Source organism: Plecotus auritus (assembly GCF_963455305.1).
Source record: "Plecotus auritus genome assembly, chromosome: 3".
In the NCBI taxonomy this organism is placed as follows: Eukaryota; Metazoa; Chordata; class Mammalia; order Chiroptera; family Vespertilionidae; genus Plecotus; species Plecotus auritus.
This window is the reverse complement of record NC_137772.1, coordinates 51,918,528-51,937,835: the sequence shown is the minus strand read 5'-3', so window position 1 is coordinate 51,937,835 and position 19,308 is coordinate 51,918,528.

The window sequence follows — 19,308 nt, the reverse complement described above, 5'->3', positions numbered from 1 at the left end:
TAATAAATCTTTATTGTTCAGATTATTACAATTGTTCCTCTTTTTTCCCCCATAGCTCCCCTCCACCCAGTTCCCACCCCACCCTCTGCCCTTACCTCCCCCACACTGTCCTCCAGTCTCTTCCCGGACCTCACATACCTCTTTCCCCCCAAGAATTGTCAGTCCACTGCCTTTCTATGCCCCTGGTTCTATTATATTCACCAGTTTATTCTGTTCATCAGATTGTTTATTCACTTGATTTTTAGATTCACTTGTTGATAGATATGTATTTGTTGTTCATAATTTTTATCTTTACCTTTTTCTTCTTCTTCCTCTTCTTAAAGAATACCTTTCAGCATTTCATATAATACTGGTTTGGTGGTGATGAACTCCTTTAGCTTTTTCTTATCTGTGAAGCTCTTTTATCTGACCTTCAATTCTAAATGATAGCTTTGCTGGGTAGAGTAATCTCGGTTGTAGGTTCTTGCTATTCATCACTTTGAATATTTCTTGCCACTCCCATCTGGCCTGCATAGTTTTTGTTGAGAAATCCTCTGACAATTGTATGGGTGCTCCCTTGTAGGTAATTAACTGTTTTTCTCTTGCTGCTTTTAATATTCTCTCTTTGTCTTTTGCTCTGGGCATTTTAATTATGATGTGTCTTGGTGTGGTCCTCTTTGGATTCCTTTTGTTTGGGGTTCTGTGTGCTTCCTGGACTTGTAAGTCTATTTCTTTCACCAGGTGGGGGAAGTTTTCTGTCATTATTCATTATTTCTTCAAATAGGTTTTCAGTATCTTGCTCTCTCTCTTTCTTCTGGCACCCCCATAATTCGGATGTTGGTACGGTTGAGGTTGTCCAAGAGGCTCCTTACACAATATTCAAATTTTTGGATTCTTTTTTCTTTTTGCTTTTCTGGCTGAGTATTTTTTGCTTCTTTGTATTTCAACTCCTTGACTTGATTCTTGCAGTCCTCTAGTCTGCTGTTAGGTCTCTGTATAATATTTTTTATTTCAGTCAGTGTATGTTTAATTTCTAGTTGGTCCTTTTTCATATCCTCGAGGGTCTCGCTAAATTTATCAGCTTTTTCTAGGAAATTCTTGAAAAACCTTATAACCGTGGTTTTGAACTCTATATCCAGTCATTTGTTTTCCTCCATTTCTTTCATTTGTGATCTGTTTCTTTGTCTCTGCATTTTCGCTGCTTCCCTGAGTTGGTAGAGTAGCTTTGTGTGGTAGGTGTCCTCTAGGGCACAGTGGCTCAGCCTCCCCAGTTACCTGAGGTGGACACTCTTGGTGCACCCCTTTGTGGACTGTGTGCTCAGCCTTGTAGTTAAGTCTTGATTGTTGTTGGTATCACTGGGAGGAATTGACCTCCCGGCCAATCGGCTGTGAGGATCAGCTGTGACTACGCTGGGAGAACTTCTGTGCTGGAGACACTCTTAAGAGACAAGACTTGCAAAATTGCAAAAGCCTCTGTGCTCAGCTTGGATGGGGCGGAGTTTCAGGGCGAAGGAAACAGCCTTGGTTTCCTGTCAGCCCTGCCCTATGAGGCCCCTGGTTCTCAGTGTCCCTCGGTAATCACTGCAAGCACCTTTGAGAGAAAGCCACCCTCGAGTTTCGCCTGCTGCCAGACAGTCCAGTTTCTTCCTGAATGAGTCGGGGTTTCCAGAAACTCGCCCGGAACTGGAGTTCTGCGCAGTCGGGAGTGTCTGTCTCCCTCCCGCTTTAGAAAGCCAGCCGCAAACTTGCCGCCCATGCATTCAGCAGTCAGTCCTCTCTGTGCGCGCATGCCTCCGGACCTCTGCCTTCCACAGCTCCCAAGTCTCAGTGTGCTTTCTCTTTTCCTGACAGCCCAGATTCCTCCCCGAATGAGTCTGGTTTCCCAGTGTCTCACCGGGGACTGGAGTTCAGTGCAGTCGGGAGCTTCCATCTCCCTCCCACTTTAGAAAGCCAGCCACGCACTCAGCCACCCGTACACACAGCCGCCCGTCCTCTCCGTGTGCGAGTCTCCGTACCTCAGCCTTTTGTAGCTCCTCAATGTGCTTTCCTCTTTTCTTCTAGTTGTAGAATTTCCACTCAGCCAGCTTTCCTGTGGTTCTGGATGGTGTCCATTTTGTCTTTTAGTTGTAGTTTTGATATTGTTGTGTGATGCAGCAGTTTAGGTGTTTACCTATGTCGCCATCTTGGTTTCTCCAAATTCTGCTACGTTAACAAACTTTATTGCATTCACATTTTCATCCACATACTAATTGAAACTCTGTTCCACTCATAAGATGATACTTTCTCTACAGTCTTCTTAGTGTTCAGACTTCTTTCCCTTGATGCTATGAGTTCAGGAAGGTGCCTTCCCACTGCACATCTAAATCACTATTCCTCCACCTTTATATAAACCCATTATTCTTTTGAGTGACATGTAATTTCACTTTATCATTCTCTGTGTAGATGTTATCATCTAAAAACCACTTTCATCAAAATCTTTTTCTTTTTTTACTGATAGTACTCCCTTTATTTATTCAATGCAGTGGTGGGTCTATAGTTGCTCATCTATCTATACTAATAAAAGCCTAGGTGGCCCTTGCGCAACGTCCTCAAGTCATCACAACATGGCTGCCCCCACATCATCACAAATGGCTGCCCCCACGTTGTCACAAGATGGCCACCCCCACGTCGTCACAAGATGGCCACCACAAGATGGCCACCACAAGATGGCCGACAGGGGAGGGCAGTTGTGAGTGATCAGAGAGGCAGGAGAGGGCAGTTGGGGGCGACCAGGCCTGAAGGTGAGGGCAGTTTGGGGTGACCAGGCTGGCAGTGGAGGGCAGTTGGGGGCGATCGGGCCATCAGGGGAGCAGTTAGGCAGGCAGGCAAGGCAAGTGGTTAGGAGCCAGCAGTCCCGGATTGTTAGAGGAATGTCCAACTGCTGGACATCCCCTGAGGGGTCCCAGATTGGAGAGGGTGCAGGCCAGGCTGAGGGACACCCCCTCCCCATGCATGAATTTCATGCACCAGGCCTCTAGTTTTATTATAATTCTTTAAACTTTACATGTGTGCTATGTGTCTTTTATTCTATGACAACATAGTCCACAATGAAAAAAATTAAAGATTAAAAATCATTTAAAAATTACTGAATGAAAGAACAAAAATCTTTAACAACTAAAAGTGTTATTTTCAAAATCATAATCATGTCATTAACATAAAAAATTAACATCACCAGAGATTCCAAGATGGCTACCCTCCCCTCCTCCTGGTGCCAAACTGGATTATAGCTAAATTGTATAGCAATCAACCTGAATAACCAACTGAAGGCTATTTGAGCATAACTATTATAACCAAAGATTTACAGAAGAAGCCACACAGAGACTGGTAGGAAGGGCAGAGACACGGAAAAGGCTGGCCCCTGCACCTGGGGGTTAAAGATACAGAAGGATATCTTGGCTGAAAAGTCCCCCCTGAGGAGCATGGGAGTCACAATCCTATGCCAGGACCCCCAACCCAGAGCACCAGAGACAGGAAGAGGATTCTGCATAGCATCTGGAGATTTTGTCTAACTGGGAGAGAAGACAAAAGCAACAGAGATTTTGTCTAACTGGGAGAGAAGATAGTCAGCTAGAAACCCAGGTGCTATGTTAAAGGGCCAGCACACAGGATCTTCTTCTCGGATACTCATCCAGGGCTTCGGTAGAGGGAAGGTGACTTAGGGCATATGGGAGTCATAGAGAGAAGATCTAGGTGGCATGGCTCCGAGGAGCGATCTGGAAAGTTAGCAACCGGGGTACTTGTGCTGAGTTCCTACCCCATACTGCCCTCATCTGCCATCTTCCCAGGGTTGAGCACTCTTATTCTTACAGCAGCGGCCTGGGGTGCACAAGCCTGGTCCTCCAACTACCCTGCCAAGCTCAAGTCCTGCAGAGTGGTCTGCTGGTTGCACCCAACAGGAACTTTTGGTGTGCTCTTTATCTGGAAAAGCTCTTGGTGGAAACTTAGACAGACACTGAGCTTTGGAGTGGGGTCCATTCTTCCTCATTTTGTGCACACAGTTGATGCCTTCCCTCCCCCCATATGGTGATTCAATTGGTCTGTCCTTCTGACTCCTGTAGGCCCTTACGTGCTGAGCTCTATCCTGTAGGGCAGGGGTGGGAACGTCTGGTCTGCGGGCCATATGAGGCCCATGAAATCATTTGGTCTGGCCCTGCCAAGGTATTAGGGGTGAATTAATTAAATGTTTGACCAAATATCGCAGGTTAATTTTTAAATTGATAATTTTGTATGGCCCTCAAATGATGTTATAAATATCCAATGGCCCTTGGCAGAAAAAGTTTTCCCATCCCTGCTGTAGGGGATGAGTGCTATGGAGAGCTTGGATCTGTGGAGCAATTCTGTCCAGGGAGGCTCTTGGGCAGGCCTTAGACAGGCGCTGGGTTATGCAGCTCCAGTGTGGGGGTGCCATTCTTATCTGCCCTGGAATTGCAGCCATTGCCACTCCCCTTCAAACTTCTGGGGGCCCTGCCCTACTGAGCTTGCTCCTGCAGGGGGACCATCTGGCTGTACCCAACCTAAAACCTGTGGTGCACTCTTTCTGGGAAAGCTAGGGTTGGAAACTTGGACAGAGACAGTGCCGGGCCGTACTGCCCACAAGCATGAGACCCACTAGCACCATCTCCCCAACCCTGGTCACGCTGCCCTAGTGAAGTCTTGTCTTGTGGAAAGGTCTGTGGATTGCAGCCAGTCTCCACCCACTCTTCAGTCTTTCTTCAGAAGGCTCTCAAAGAAGACCATGGAACCTCAGGGTGAGGCAGAGCAGCTGACAGGTAGAAGGGGACTTCAGGGTGCCTTGGACCATTTATTGATCTGACCCCAACTCAGAGCTGGAGGAAGCTGACCATTGTACACAGTTGGCCCCTCCCATGCATACCCAAGTCCAGTAGAGGCAGCCCAAAATAGTCAATTGTGTGGTAGCACCAGACAGGTAGCCCAAGGCCAGTTATAAGCAGCATCTGACATTGATCTGCACCAGGACCTCGCCCAAGTGGACCCCAAACCAATATAACCAATGGTGGGCTTCAGACTATACCAGAGCTTGATCCAACTAGTCACACAAGTGGCAGACCTACAGGGAGATCCAGGCAGGCACCAGACCATGCTGGGGAAAAGTCCTCCTTGGGGCGTGGGCAGCCTCTGCACAGTGGCTCATACATGGTGATTGTGGTTTGATACTAATAGTAAGGCAGCCTGAAAGATAACGCCACACACGAATGAACCAATAGCATTCAAGACTTAACTACAATAGGAGGGGGCACATACTCCAAATAGGAGACTTTTGGAGCACCTAGCTCTAGTGATTTAGAATATGATGCCACTGAGCCCCACAAGTAATCTATACCATAAAATCACCATAACAAATTTGGGAGTCATAGCAGATCTTGCTAATACACAAACACAAAAAGGCAGACAAAACGGGCAAACAAAGAAATGTGCCTTAAATGAAACAATAGAAATCTTCAGAAAATGAATAAAATTAAAGGGAAGCAACCGAGATACTAGATGCAGAGTTCAAAACAATGGTTATAAGAATGCTCACAGGCCTTAGAGGAAGAATGGATGATCTCAGTGAGAATTTAAACAAAGAGATGGCAAGCATTAAAAAGGACATAGAAATAGACCCTTACGTATAGAGAACAGACTGACAGCTGTCAGAGGGTGTGTTTGGGAGGCTGAGTGAAAGGAGTGAAGGGATTAAGCAAAAAACAAAAAACTCCTCAGAGATACAGACATCAATATGGTAATTATCAGAAGGCAGGGGAGTTGAGGGTATAAAGAAGAGAATAAAGGGGGTGTATGCAGTGATAAAAAGAGGCTAGACCAGGGGTGGGCAAACTTTTTGACTTGAGGGCCACAATGGGTTCTTAAACTGGACCGGAGGGCCGGAACAAAAGCATGGATGGAGTGTTTGTGTGAACTAATATAAATTCAAAGTAAACATCATTACAGAAAAGGGTATGGTCTTTTTTTTTTTATTTCAATAGTTTTATTCATTTCAAACATTTTAACAAGAAGAATGTAAACACTAATTATTATAATTTGAAACTTCAAAAAATGGAGGAATCATAGCACAATAACATACCTTATATTGAAGATGGCAAAGGCAAAATAAAATTGCCTAACAAAGGAAAGGTACAAAAGCCTTTCAAATTAAACTTAAATATAATAAAATAATTTAAAACTAAAACAAATAGAAAAGAACAAAATGTGTAAACAGTAAATTAAACATTTTCTTTAGTGCAACTTCCAAATTATGCCCGGGACGTAGATGTAGATGGCAATGTAGACTGGGTTGAAAGGTTTTTGGTCTTTAAAACATCAACTTCAGTGGGAACAGTGTTGTTGGTGTCCTTTTTAGCTAGTGCTCTGATACTGTGCTCTCCAGGGGCGTGTCTCCCTACATCACCAGGATAACGTGTCTACGCATTCCCAGGGTGATGTCAGGGGACGCGTCCGCGGGCATTACAAGGAGCCTCTGGAAGATTGAGAGGTTGTTCCTTCTACTGAATGGGCGGATATAAATCCGCCCACTCAGAAGAAGGAGCTGTGGCCGTGTTTCCCGACGTTGCCATGTTAACACTGCTGCTGGTGAAGGAGTGGAGGGGAGAGCAAGAGAACCCTCCGCTCTTTCAGCTCCGCGGGCTGGATAGAACAGCCGAACAGGCCGGATCTGGCCCGCGGGCCGTAGTTTGCCCACGGCTGGGCTAGACTTTGGGTGTTAAACACACAATACAATATATACTGAGTGGCCAGATTATTATGATCTCTGAACGCATAATAATCTGGCCACTCAGTGTGTGTGTGTGTGTGTGTGTGTGTGTGTGTGTGTGTGTGTGTGTATTAGAGGCCCGGTGCATGAATTCATGCATGGGTGGGGTCTGGCCAGCTGGCCAGCCTGGCCAGGGGGAGGGGACATGGGTGGTTGGCCGGCATGCCTGCTGGTTGAACTCCTGGTCAAGGGGACAATTTGCATATTAGCCTTTTATTATATAGGATATACACTGAGTGGCCAGATTATTATGCGTTCAGAGATCATAATAATCTGGCCACTCAGTGTATAGTTTCTGTACTATAGAATTGTACACTTGAACCTATATATAATTTTATTAACTAACATAAACCCAATAAGTTAAATAAAATATTTTAAAAATTTATATAATCAAAGATGAGATAGCCCCAAATCTCAATCTTTATTTAATTACCTTAACAGCAAGATTGTTTTTCACATTATTTCATGATCCCTCTAGTGTCTTGTCAGCAGCAATAATAATTGCTTTATTTCTGAGACCACTTATTCAGTCATTCCACTCTTTGACTACACTAGTCATTACAGGTTTCTATATTTCAGTTCATTTCCACAAGTTGTCTCATCAATAACAACACAACAAACACAAACCGTTTTCTTAGGTCCTAGCCATCATTCTAAGTGCTTTACAATACTGATATATTCAATTGTTAATTACCATAATGAGATAGGTACTATTTTTATGGCCTCTTTAAACCTGAGGAAACTGAGTCACAGAAAAATTAAATCACTTTCCCAAGGATACCTTGTTAATAAGGGGCAGGGCTGACATTCACACCAATGCAGCATGTCTTAGTGTTTGTGACCTCTAGCAGTGTAATTCATTGACCTTATGTATGCACTATCAAGTCTATAGGGCTGTGCACATTTATGTTTGTCTTCCTCCTCAATACTTAACCATTGTTTAGGAAGTATCTTTATACTTACAGTAGAGGGCCAGTGCACGAAATTCATGCATGGGGGGGGGGGAGGGAGGATTGGGGATCCCCTCAGCCCAGCCTGCACCCTCTCCAATCTGGGACCCCTTGGGGTATGTCCGACTGCCGAACATCCCTCTCACAATCCGGGACCACTGGTTCCTAACTGCTCACCTGCCTACTTGCCTGATCACCCCTAAGTGCCCCCCTGCCAGCCTAGTCGCCCACAACTACCACCCCTGCCAGCCTGGTCGCCCCTAACTGCACCCCCTGCTGGGCTGGTTGCCCCTTACTGCTGCCTCTGCTGGCCTGGTTGCCCCCAACTGCCCCCCCCTCCAGCTGGCCTGGTTGCCCCTTACTAGCCCCCCAGACAACCTGGTCACCCCCAACTGCCCCACCCTGCCAGCCTGGTCACCCCTCACTGCCCCCCTCTGCCGTCCTGGTCACCCCCAACTGCCCCCCCTGCAGGCCTGGTTGCCCCACGCAGTCTGCTGCTCAATTGTTTGGTCGCCCCTCACTAACCCACCTGAGGCCTGGTCACCCCACACAGCCTGCTGCTCAGTTGTTTGGTTGTCCCTCACTAACCCCCCTGCTGGCTTGGTCGCCCCACGCAGCCTGTTTGGTCGTCCGTTCGGTTGTGATGGTCACTTAGGCTTTTATATATATAGATATGTCTAATATGTTTCTATTGCAAAGCTAGAAAAACTTGAACCCAAATTTTGACTATACATTCATATTTTGTATTTATTAATAATACAGTTTAAATAATCTGATAAATATGCTCGAGCTCTTTTTTTTTATATATATATTTTATTGATTTTTTACAGAGAGGAAGGAAGAGGGATAGATAGTCAGAAACATCGATGAGAGAGAAACATCGATCAGCTGCCTCCTGCACACCTCCTACTGGGGATGTGCCCGCAACCAAGTTACATGCCCTTGACCGGAATCGAACCTGGGACCCTTCAGTCCGCAGGCTGATGCTCTATCCACTGAGCCAAACCGGTTTCGGCGAGCTCTTTTTTTTTTAAACAAAGTAGTGATGTGGTCATTTCTATCACTCTTGAATGTTCCTGTTTGTTCAAATTTCCAACCAAACAATTGGTTTTATTTTTGAGCTGCATTCTTCTGCCTATTATGAACTTGAAGGTAAAATGTGTAAAACAGCTTATTAATATCTATCTTTCTATCTATTATCTATCTATCTATCTATCATCTATCTATCTATCTATCTATCTATCTATCTATCTATCTATCATCTATCTCTATCTTTCTATCATCTATTTATCTATCATCTATCTACCAATCTATCTCTGTAGTACTCCTCTTTATAAACATAAAATATTCATTAGAATTTTAGCTTGTTCCCCTTTCTGATCAGCTTCCTTAAATCTGATATTAGGTTTGACACTGTGTAACATCCTGCCTGTAAACTTAGGTTTCAGCTCAATTATACACTGAACAATAGCTTTCACTGTTGTAGAGATTGTTGTGAAGCATAAGACACTGGAAGCATCATCCTTAAAATTAGTGAATGGATCTTTTTTTTTGCTTGTGATGTCTGTCCAGACAAGTACTATTTGTTCCACTGGGGCTAAGGGAAAACAATGGAAAAATGAAACGTGCATCTGACCCTAAATTTAATTTTAGGAAATAGTATAAGCTTCCAGTCCCTCAAAACTCTATTCAACATTAAAACAAAATTACCTGGTTTGAGCAGTCATTTTCTTCTTTAAGGCAAAAATACAAATGAAAATAGAGTGTTTTAATAACAAATAAATGGCTGTACCTCCAAAAAAGACACAAACACTGAGCTTCCAGCCTCCAGGAAGAAACACAATGAAACAGGGTGTGTTAATAACTGCTTCTCTTACACAGAGTATTTTCTTATTAAGCATTTGGGGAGAGACGTCCTATGATATATTACCTGCCAGTTCTCTCTTGATGCTCCCTGGCCCTGGAACAAAAGTTAACAAATTGAGGAACCAAACATGTCAAGTGTGTTGTGACACTAAGATACCTTGTCAAAGACATAATTTAAAGGCACCAAGTGGAAATATATTTCTTACATTTGACTTATTAAATAATAGCTGTTTCATATGTCATGATTTAAACTTATAATTACCCATATCAAGTCTAGATTACTCCAGATTGTCTTTTGAAAAGAAAAGATTATGTTAGTGAATGTATTTTGTTTGATTTTTAAAAAGTGGCATTAATCACTTAAGAAGGCTAGGTTTTTATCAAAATGTATAGATTTGGGGGCAACCATTCTTTATGTTTTAATGTATAGTTGTAGTAATAAGAGTAATAATAAATAAAATTGGGGATGAATTATCTTCAACATGTTCCTGCAATGAAGATATATTTTTAGTTCATTTTACATTAAGAAATTGGAAGATGTAGTGACTAACTGATAAAATCACACTGCTAGTATCTGGCAGGGCCACATTACAAATCTGTATTTGACTAACTTCAAAATCTGAAAACATAAACATTAATTTATAGCACATTTTAATATTCTATAAGAATTAGTTTACATATTTACAATTTAAAAGATTTTATTTTTTTAATCAAACTCTTTTTAATACCCTGGTTAAATTTCATTTAATGTAAATAATATTTGTCTTCATTTTTTGTATTGTAAGAAATATTAGAAAATATTTTACATAAATATTTAATTGACACTAGTAAATGTGGTGTTTAATAAGAACAACCTCTTGTTATAAAAAGAACTTTGATATATTTGGCTTAAGCATAACTTCAAATGTTTCACCTAAAGAATCCTCTAAAACAAGGGAAATTTGAAAGGATGTTATTGATAATGCCTTCCTCTAAGAATTTGAAAGAAAATTATTTTATAAAACATTTAAAGGCAATTCCTGAAACAAAAAGGGTTATAAGTAAACAAAGTCCTATAAAATAAAGAAGAGTGTTTTCTAGCTTATTTTAAGATGTTGACTGTTTTGGTAAAAGCTTCATTTGAAATATAATTCACATATTGTACATCTCACCCATTTATAGTATCCTATATAATAAAGAGGTAATATGCAAATTGACCATGACACCCTCACAAGATGGCTGCCTACGACCAGAATGGTAGGGGGAGTTAGTGAGGGACCACCAAATGACTGAAGAGCAGGCTGTGTGGGGTGACCAGGCTTCATGGGCAGCCAGGCCGGCAGAGGGGGACAGTTGGGGGGGACCAGGCCAGCAGGGGGGGCAGTAAGAGGCAACCAGGCGGGCGGGGGGGTGGCAGTTAGGAGTGGCCAGGCCAGTGGGGGGGTGCAGTTGGGGGTGACTAGGCTGGCAGGGGGGGCGGTTGGGGGCAATTAGGCTGGCAGGGGGGGAAGTGAGGGGCAACTAGGCCAGAAGGGGGGAAGCTGGGGGTGACCAAGCTGGCAGGGGGGCAGTAAGGGGCGATCAGGCCAGCAGGGAGGGGGCAGTGAGGGGTGATCAGGCCGGCAGGGTGGGAGGAGTTAGGGGAAACCAGGCAGGCAGGCAGGTGAGCAATTAGGAGCCAGCAGTCCAGGATTGTGAGAGGGATGTCCGATTGACAATTTAGTTGGACATACCCTGAAGGGTCCCAGATTGGAGAGGGTGCAGGTTGGGTTGAGGGACAACCCACCCCCCCATGAACAAATTTTGTGCACCGGGCCTCTAATATATAATATAACTAGGGGCCCAGTGCATGAATTTGTGCACCTTGAAAAGAACTGTGGGCCACAAGGCTGAGGTTGGCACAGGAGTGGGTCTTGTTCCATCCTTCACACCCCCTCCCAGCCCATCCCACCACAGCCCTCTGTCCCATGTCTGCCGGCAGCACCCCTCCCTTTGCTGCCGCTCTCACATGCTGAAGGTGCCAGCCCCACTTTCACCAGTGAATGGGGCTGTCGCTGTCAGCAGGTGTGAGCAGCAGCTGATGCCCTGATCGCCCCTCAGGAGCAGGGGGAGGTGGAGAAGTTCTGAGGGGCAATTGGGGCCAGGGGCCGCTGCTCGTACCTGCCTGCCTGATTGCCCTCAACTGCCCCCCTGCCAGCCTGCTCACCCCCAATTGCTTCCCCACCGGCCTGCTCACCCCCAATAGCCAGCCTGATTGCCCCCAACTGACCCCCCGCCAGCCTGCTTGCCCCCAACTGTCCCCTCTCTGCCAGCCTGATCGCCCCCAACTGCTCCCCATTGCTGGCCTACTTGCCCCCAACTGGCCCCCCTGCCAGCCTGCTCACCCCCAACTGCACCCCCCCTGGCCTGATCACCCCCAACCGTCCTCCTCTCCTGGCATGACTGCCCCTAACTGCCTGTGTCTCAGCCCCGCCACCATGGCTTTGTCTGGAAGGTCTCCTGGTCTAATTAGCATATTACCCTTTTATTAGTATAGAGGCCCCGTGCACAAAATTCGTGCATGGGGGGTGTGTCCCTCAGCCCACCCTGCACCCTCCCCAATCTGGGACCCCTCAAGGGATGTCCGACTGCCCGTTTAGGCCCGATCCTACTAGGATCGGGCCTAAACGGGCAGTCGGACATCCCTCTCACAATCCAGGACTGCTGGCTCCCAACTGCTTGCCTGCTTGCCTTCCTGATTGCCCCAACCGCTTCTGCCTGCCAGCCTGATCACCCCCTAACCACTTCCTTGCCAGCCTGATTGATGCGTAACTGCCCCCCTGCCAGCCTGGTCACCCCTAACTGCCCTCCCCTGCAGGCCTGGTCACCCTTAACTGCCCTCCCCTGAAGGCCTGGTACCCCCCAACTGCCCTCCCTTGCAGGCCTGGGTCCCCCTCAACTGCCCTTCACTGCAGACCCAGTCACCCCCACTTCCCTCCTCTGCTGGCTGGGTCACCCCTAACTGCCCTCCCATGCAGGCTTGATCACCCCCAACTGCCCTCCCTTGCAGGCCTGGTCCCTCCCAACTGCCCTTTCCTGCTGGCCTGATTGCCCACAACTGCCCTCCCTTGCAGACTGGTCCCTCCCAACTGCCCTCCCCTGCTGGCCATCTTGTGGTGGCCATCTTGTATCCACATGGGGTAGCCATCTTTGACCACATGGAGGAAGCCATCTTGTGTGTTGGAGTAACGGTCAGTTTGCATATTACTCTTTTATTAGATAGGATAGAGGCCTGGTGCACAGGTGGGGGCCAGCTGGTTTGCCCTGAAGGGTGTCCTGGATCAGGGTGGGGGTTCCCTTGGGGAGTGGGGTGGCCTGGGCGAGGGGCCTGTGGTGGTTTGCAGGCCAGCCACACCCCTCGGCGACCCAAGCATAGGCCCTGGTATCTGGGATTAATTTATCTTCTATAATTGAAACTTTGTAGCCTTGAGGGGAGCCAAGCCTCCTGCTCACTCCATGGCCACAGCCATTTTTGTTGGGACCACAGACATTTTTGTTGGGATTTATTTATCTTCTATAATTGAAACTTTGTAGCCTTGAGCGGAGACCAGGGTTGCGGGAAGCTTGGCTTCCTCCATTGCCGGGGAAACCCAAGCTTCCTGCTCACTCTGTGGCTGCAGCCATCTTGGTTGGGTTAATTTGCATACTTGCTTCTGATTGGCTGCTGGGTGTGGCTTGTGGGTGTAGCAGAGGTATGGTCAATTTTCATATTACTCTTTTATTAGATTGGATGCTTTTTAGTATACTTACATATTTGTACAAATGTTGCCACAATCAACTTAGGACATTTTTACCGCCCCCTAACTGCATTCCTCACCCCAGCCCTAAACAATCACTAGTCTACTATATATTTGTCTACTCTGTACATTTCAGGTTAATGGGATTACATAATATCTGGGTTTTTTTGGGGGGGGGGGTGATTCTTTCACTTAGCATAATGTTATCAAGATTCAACCATGTTTTAACATGTGGCAATACTTCATTTTAGTGGATGAGTAGTATTTCATTGTATAAATGTACTACAATTTGTTCATATATTCATGGCCATTTGGGTTGTTTTCAACTTTTGACTATTATGAATTATGCAGCTATGCTCATTCATGTACAAGTGTTTGTATTAAAATATGTTTTAATTTCTCTTAATTTTATCCCTAGGAGTGGAATTGTTGAGTCAAAATTAACACTATGTTTAATATTTTGAGGAACTGCCAGACTGTTCCAAAGTTGCTATTCCATTTTACATTCCCACCATCAGTGTATGAAGGTTCTGATTTCTCCACATCCTCACCATCACCATCTTTGTTAGGATGGCCATATTGTAAGAGTGGAGAACACGTGTATATTTTATCATTGTTTTTTGTTTTTGTTTCGGCTAATTCACTTTGCCTGGTACTTTGAAATATGTGGCTTTTAATCTTATTTTACACGGTGATGTTACTTAGGTTTGTCTAACTTCTTCAATTTTATATACCAAGTGATATGTTTGAATATTAAAGTATATCCAAAATTGTTTTAAGAGAAAAATTCTGATTTCTGTCTCAAGACAATGAGAATATTATATTTCTAAGAAGGAATTATTTCACACTAGAACAGCTAGATCTACCTGTCTATTTTTTATTTTTTTCCTTTGCATTAATTTGTGTGTTTGTTGTTTGTTTATAAATTTGGTCCTCAGTTTTCAGATTTCTAGATTAAAAAGAAAGTAGTTCTCATCCTGAAAACAACAACACAACAACAAAATCCAAAAACCAAAAACCATATTCAAGACCGGCCGGTGTGGCTCAGCGGTTGAACATTGATCTATGAACCAAGAGGTTGCCTGTTAGATTCCTGGTCAGGGCACATGCCCATGTTGTGGGCTTGATCCCCAATGTAGGGTGTGCAAGAGGCAGCCGATAGATGACATTCCTTTCTCATCGATGTTTCTATCTCTCTATTCCTCTCCCTTCCTCCCTCTCTAGATATCAATTAAAAAAAAAACCCAACCCATTCAATTGGAGCATTCTTTTACATTTCATGTTAGACAAACTGAATTTTGCAAGGACCATAGAACACCACATAGCTTTGAAAACCTATTGGCATTGATACAAATATAAGCTGACAAGTAATTTGTGGGCGGAAATTGGTAGCATTGCAAAAAGAAAAATAATTTACAAGTAGTGGGGATTTACTGCATACAACTCAAGGTAAACTTAAATTAAACTTTAACACATTAAAAGTACTTTACCACAGAGTAAGCACTTTCCGAAAAGTTAAATTTTCTGAAATATGAAAGTTGTACATTTTAAAACCGTTAATCTGAAAATATTATGAATGTTCTAGGAATTATATATTGCAAATTTGCCAAGTGTATGTGGATACAGTAAATAAAAAAAATGAGTATAACTTTTTATGTTTACTAGAAAGTTAATCCCATTTTTTTTGTCTTTTATTCTTTTGGGCCATGTACATTTTTTTTTTTTCATATCTAGTTACTGTATGAAATAAGAAAGCTAAAATCAAAGTAAAAATATATTAAAGAACACGTGAAGTATTATAATTTTTTAATTTCACAGTTAAATCAGGATGAACTTAAATTATATATCTTAGCTTGTGGTAAACAGAAAGCAGCTGCTATAACTTAATTAGCTTGCCCTTCTCACTGGCAGCCTTAATTAGGACACACTAATTGACATAGTATTCTTCCAGAGGGCTTAATAGAATTAACTTCTTTGAATTTGACCTGAAAGAATATGCCATGAACTCTACAACTTAAGAGGCTCAAATAATAAAATTCAGCATTTTTAAAACATTCTGAAAAAAACATAAAATGCAAATTTCCCAGTTTACAAAATACGATGCATTTTCTTCACTGTCTTCTTTAATGAATTTCCTTAACTGCCTTCTTTAACTATGTTTTGTAGTATTTGCAAACTTCATTGTATGTAAATATGTTGATATAAGGTAATATGGACTATAACATCTGTTTGCATTAAATTATATAAACCTACTAACTAAATAAATTCCAGTACAAGTTAAATCACGCTTAAATTTAGAAAGTTCAAAATTATATTTTAAGTATTATTTATTAAGTAGAAACCTCATTTTGATATCCTATAATGAAACATCCAAAGGGGAAGAAAATAATTTTAGACTAATAAAACCAAGTAAGCATCAGATTTCATAATGCCTGAAATTCCATTCTCTGTCTCTCATAAGATGAGGTTGTAGTTGGTAGAAGATAAACTTTACATGTTCATAAGTGACATCTAATCTTAATCAGTCATATAGTTATTAAAAATTATTCAAGCCTATAAAAATACTTGGAACACAGAACCAACCTCATTAATGTTTTTTAAATTAATAAATAAACATTATAAATGTATCTTAAAGTTGCCTCATAATATAATCATCCTATATAATAAATAGGTAATATGTAAATTAACCCTCACACCCTCACAAGATGGCTGCCTGTGACCAGGCTGGCAGGAAGGTTAGTGAGGGACAACCAAACGACTGAACAGCAGGCTGCATGGGGCTACCAGGCTGGTAGGGGGGTTAGTGAGGGGCAACCAGGCTGGTGGGGGGTGCAGTTGAGGGCGACCAGACCAGCAGGGTGGCAGTTGGGGGCAGGGAAGTAGAGGGGGGCAGTTGGGGGTGATCAGGCCGGCAGGGAGGGCAGTTGGGGGTGATGAGGCCAGCAGAGGGGCAGTAAGGGATGACCAGGCTGGTGGGGGGGTGGGCAGTTAGGAGTGACCAGGCAGGTCGGCAGGTGAGCAATTAGGAGCCGGTAGTCCAGGATTGTGAGAGGGATGTCCGACTGCCGGTTTAGGCCCGATCCCAGGGATCGGGCCTAAACTGGCAGTTGGACATCCCCTGAGGGGTCTCGGATTGGAGAGGGTGCAGTCTGGGCTGAGGGCACCCCCCACCCCGCACAAATTTTGTGCACTGGGCCTCTAATATATATATAAATAATACATGTAATATATACATATTGTAATATATAGTACATGAATATCCATCTGCCAATTTATCATATTCTTAATCACACTGTGTTGATTATATGGTCATTCTCTCAGAGTGAAGGGTGGCTTCTAGAAACAGTGGAGTATCTTGACCAATTACTGTCACAATGAACAGCTCGACACCAACTATTATTGTATCAGAATTGTTGATATTGGCAGGTTCTTTTTTTGCATCCAGATAGATAATACTAAATCAGTCTATCAGATTAATTCATTTCATGATTTGAGGTAACATTTTATGGTTTTTAGTTCTGCCAAATACATCAAAATGCAGCTTGACTGAAACATACTTTTCAAGTCATTCTTTCTTGTGTGTTTGTATGTGTTTCTGTCTTTTTGTTTACTAATGCCTGATCTCTACCATCTTCAGGCCTTTTTATTGGAATGTGATTTCCATAGATTTATGGTGATAAGACTCTGGAGTTTGAATTTGGAACTGGTGTCAACATTTTAACAGCAAGCCTGAATATTCATGGCCTGACTTGGCCTCATTGGGCATATGCAGACCATTTCTGCACAATTGAGGTGATTTATAACTCTATTTCTATTTTTAACTGTGTATTATCATAATATTTCCTGCCTACCTCATTCATCTCTACTTCCATTATCATAATTTATTACTTGACGTTTATTTCCATGTCTTTAATTATTTAATTGTACTTGTATATATTACTGGAAATTTACTATAAGCCTTACTTTTGATGTAGCTTAGTAATTTATCAGGGTTCACATTTTCAAATATCATGAATGAAGGGCAAAGGTAAGAAAGTTAACAGGAGAAACATGAGGATATAAAAACATATGGGGTATTTTCTTTGAGAAATGAATCTAATATTTATACAACATAATGTTGACACTAAATAAGTTAAATACATGGAACACCCTTAAGGAAACTGATTCAATATTTTCAGAGCATCGTGGGTACATTAATCGAATTATGGACACATTTTACTAAATGGACCAATAAAACTCAAAACAATTTGATGTTTCCCCTTAGTCTGTCATTTGTATGGGAATATTTACTCCCAGAGTGTAAGCTCCTTTAAGATTCTAATTCATCTACTCATCTACTTTAACATCTAGCACATCAACCGATAAATCATTCAAACCAGTGTTTTAAGAATGATCATTATCAGCAATAATGCAAATAAGTGATATTTATTGAGCGATATGTCAGACAGTTTTGCATGTCTTAATTACTTTAAAATTTATAGTAATTTTATTCAGTAGGTACCATTATCAATCCAATAATAATACTATTTATTATTATACTAAGGATATTATGTAACATGTTGAAGTCATAATAAAAATCTCAGTAAATTGCTTGCGTGTGCATTGAAAGGTAAAAAAAATAAATAAAAAAGGAACTCTTTTAATGTGAATTTACAAAAAAGGGTAAGAGGAGTTTTTGAACAGAACTGAGTTGACTGGGCAAAAAATGGGCAAGAATGAGCTATCATTATCCCTTCATTAAATTGGGTCTATGGGACCTTGGCCAAAGTCAGCATAATGAGGTAGTAATAAAAAATTTGTTCGACCTTTTTCCTGCTTGTACTTTGCTCTGAAAGTTTGACATTATAATTTCTGTTTGTAAGTGGGTAGCTTTTTTTCCAAAAAGAATGCAAGTAATTATTTTTTGTTGTTTTTGTGTGTGTATGATGAACTATAATTTTACTTAAATGAATAGGTGCTTCATCAAGTGTATTTATTTCTTCAGTACATAAAGGAACACAGAAAATTAGATTTTCAAAGAAGGATAACAGTCTTAGAAATGAGATAACAATTAATAGTCAGAAACTCTTTACTACCATGAAAATATTAGAAATTAAGATACAATTTTGAATAAAAACATTGAAAAAATAAGATATTACCTTTCACATTACTTCATATGTAGGTTAACAAAAATAGTTTATGTAATTCCTGAATATGCATATTAAATACTTGATTTCCTATTTAGCAATGGAAGACTTAATCCAAAACACAGGTATTCTTTTTCTTCAAATGAAGATCAACTTTTGAGTCATGTCTTTGTCCTTACATAATTGAAGAAAAACTTATCTATTTTTATCTGTGATAACATTTATGCATTTTTGCTCAGCTTATTGCAAACAGCTATTTAGTTAAGTTTACCCCAAATCACCCTTACCCAGGAGCCTAGTGAACTGAAAAGCACATAATACCTGGTACTATTACTGAGATGCTAAACCCTATCTGTTATTAACCATTTGGCCTTTATTAAATTATTTACCATTGGGTTTTTACATATATAATTCAGGGATGATATTTTAAGTGTTGAATAAAATGTTTGATTATCAATTCCACAAATTATTGGAAATACCTATATTCCTCAAATTTATTAATCACTCATACATACAATACACATTTCCCACAGGTAAATCATGGTTTTACAATCCACTGAGGGTAGACATCTCTGATATCATTGACAGAAGCCTTAATAAGTCTTTCTGACTTCATTATATTCTCCATTATCATCTATCATGTCATGACATTGTTTGATCTTAGGGTATAGATTTGTTTAGCAGTTTAATTAGGACAGGTTGATTGTAAGATTTAGTTTTCTTTGAATATCAGATAACCATTCAGTTAACCAATATTTGTTCCTATCCTCTTAGTTAAATATTGCCATTTGTTGAAATTGTTCCAAGTGAAAATTATTATACTT